Source organism: Maniola hyperantus, chromosome 3, assembly GCF_902806685.2.
Source record: "Maniola hyperantus chromosome 3, iAphHyp1.2, whole genome shotgun sequence".
NCBI classification, from domain to species: Eukaryota; Metazoa; Arthropoda; class Insecta; order Lepidoptera; family Nymphalidae; genus Maniola; species Maniola hyperantus.
In genome coordinates this window covers 13180244-13183605 of record NC_048538.1, presented here as the reverse complement: position 1 = coordinate 13183605, position 3362 = coordinate 13180244, and positions in this window count along the sequence as shown.

Sequence of the window (3362 nt, the reverse complement as noted above, 5' to 3'; positions counted from 1 at the left end):
GATGTGTTTTTTTTCAATCGAAACATTCTGTAAATCAAAGGCTCATTGGCACGTTATTGTCTTCAAAAATGTTGCCACGTGAACTAACTAACATTTTAGAAAGATGTGTACCGTATTGTGTGTTGAGCCTAAAAGATTCGAATACAGCAAAAAATAAAATCAAGCACGTAGATCATTCGCTTGCGATAAATTTTTCATCAAAGAAAATTCTTGTCTCACAGGAAATATACGAGTACGGTATGCGTATATCCCACAATTCCTACCAAGACATGCAGGTTTCCTCACAACGTTTTCCTATATTTTTTTATACAGCATATTACATGCATAGTCTGATTCGTATCATTTCCCCGCATTTTACTTCACATTAAGCAAGTCTACACAGTGAATGTTCGAGCATTGCTTCATGATTTATTTAATCATTAGTTATAACAGAAATAAATCCTCGTACATAAGACGATGCAATTAAAAAAATATATAATGTGAGTAATGGAGCATTGATTATGTTATAATCATTATATCAATCCATACTAATATCATAAATGCGACAATGTGTCTGTCTATATATGCTAGTTTTTACGGCCCATCCGGCCAACGATTTTGATGAAACTGTATCTTTCTTCAAATTTTTTAAAGTTTGCATCCCGGAGGTGGGCATGGCTACGTTTTATCCCGGAAAATCAAAGAGTTCCTGCGGGATTTTTAAAACCTAAATCCACGCGGACGAAGTCGCGGCCATCGTCTAGTATATTATATGCGTATGAATGAAAAGTAGTGTGATATGATAGGACAAGATTTGCGATAACTTGTAGGTACCTAACTAATAATAATCTTAAATTGAGTGTGAGCTGCCCACGGACGTGTTAATTTGTCTCGTGCATTCACTATAACGAGAAACATGAGCCGGCACGCCCTATTTACCGCGCGAGCACTTGCAATTACTGCAAACATTGTAAGTATTGGTACAGTACTGGAGCATCGCAGAGATGTAAGCTCTGTATGCGTGTTCTATCGCCTTTATAATGGGGAGTGATCTGAATAGCTTTTTGACCTCATTCCACCCTCCCTTTTCTACAACCTGTCTGGTGCACTTCGACCGTCCGTTGTGCCCGATTCTTCTTTCCACGCACATGCAAACTGTGGAATCAACTCCCATCGGCGGTGTTCCCACTAGATTACAACATGGGATTATTCAAGGGGCGCACCAACAAATTCCTAAAAGGCCGGCAACGTATCGGCAGGTCCTCTGGTGCTGCAAATGTTCATGGGCGGCGGTAATCACTTAACATCAGGTGACCCGCGTGCTCGTTTGCTCTTTGCTTCCAAACACATTTCTAATTTTTAGCTCAACTCTTATCGCTAATAATTGTCCGTGGTTGGACACGTGCCTAAAATTGAAATTACCTATATCGAGAAATAAACATACTTTCATGTCTCATTATTACATGCTACTACATATGTATCTGTGTTACTAGGTATAGTTCAAGGACGATGTGCTACGCTACCTTTACAGTAAATTAAATTAAGTATAACGTAATTAACGCTGTCTTTCGCTTTCACAACTTTTTACTTCTACGAATTGCGTAAGTCAGTGTGAATTTTTGAGCGTACTTTGGTAGATAGGTGTAGTCCGCGACAGGTTGAGATGGCAATCGGGGTATGAGGTGAAAGGACGCCCCGCACACCTACACGTCACCCGTGCTCGCCCGCAACGAGTTAGCGCGGGGTCTGTGTGGGTGTACGGGGCGTTTCCTCCCCGATTGCCATCTCTACCTGTCGCGTACTATTAAGAAGTGTAGGTACGTGTACCCATTAGTAAAATCCATACTAATATTATAAATGCGAAAGTGTGCTAGCTTTTCACGGTCCATCTGTTAGACCGATTTTGACGAAAGGTACAGAGATAGCTTGCCGGGGACGAACATAGCCTAATTTTTGTCCCGGAAAAATCAAAGGGATCCCAGGAGATTTATGAAAAACTTAAATTAACCACGCGGATGAATTCGCGATCATCATCTAATTGGTACAGAGATAGGCTTCCGCTATAGGCTACTTTTTATCTAGGAAAATCACAGAGTTCCCACGGGATTTTAAAAAGACCTAAATCCATGCGGACGAAGACGCGGATATCATCTAGTAAAAAATATTTTTTCCAAAATATATGACTGTGTAGAAGCAACGTAAGAGTGACGCCACACTGCTGCGACGCATGAGCGGTGCAGGAGCGTCATCCTACATAGAAATCGCTTTACCATGCCACACGTGTGGCATGCGGTGCGGCGCCGCACGATGTCGTAACGGTTCCGACATCGTGCGGCGCCGCACCGCACGCGCACGGACTTGAGACCAGAGTGACGAGGCGGGGAGGGGTGGTGAGGTGCAACGAGCGGCAACGCAGTGCCAGTGTGGCACCCAATACTCAAATCCACAGCAGTGCGGCGCCGCAACGCAACGGAAACGCATCCTACTCATGTGGTGTGGCCTCAGTCTTAGTAAAAGATTTTTAAATTAAATTAATGTGTAAATATACTTAACGCTAACTTGCCGCTTTCTGCTTTGGCAATGACTGAAGCAACAGCCTCGCAATTAAAGCCATGCTTTATACGAAATAAAGACGAGTAGGCAAGGCATTTGCATAAAAGGTGCATTCGTATGTGGACGATTTCTATTATGGAAGTAGGTACTGCTACCTGCTACTGGTAAAAAGCGGTGATAGCCTAGTGGTTAACCTTGGGCTCATAGTCCAGGGTTCGATTCCGAGCACGCACTTCTAACATTTCAACAACCAGAACGCTGGCAAAAACGAAGACATTAGACAGGTGATAGTAGGTACTGATAATCAGTGATATAATAGGTACCACAAAATAAAACGCGAATAAAAAATAAAATAACAATATTTTATAAAATTTCACGATATTATTGCAAATAAAACATCTGACTGACGCTAGCGGTCAACGAACGTTCCGTAAGTAGGCCACTCGGAGTCGATGCCGCATCGTAGGTGGGGCATTGACCCGAGTTTTGCACGCTATACTTTGCGGGTTTGAAAAATACTAAATCATTAAAACTACAAAATGAGGTAGGTAAGCACGTACTAAGGTATTGTTATCAGTTGTGTAATAACTATTTTACGAATCATACCGACTTCATGGGTGGTAAACACTTGTTCAATCTGTTTGCATCCTACTATTTACTTAATAAAAAACTTCGAAACTATTCACCTATTACACATACAAGTACCTACTTAGCTATTTTCCCGGAAGAGTACCTAGGTAGGTACTTAGACTTAATTGCTTAGATTTTAGTAATAAAACTAAGAAATTATTCTACCTTTCTCTGAAATAAATTTTCTTATTTATTCGCAT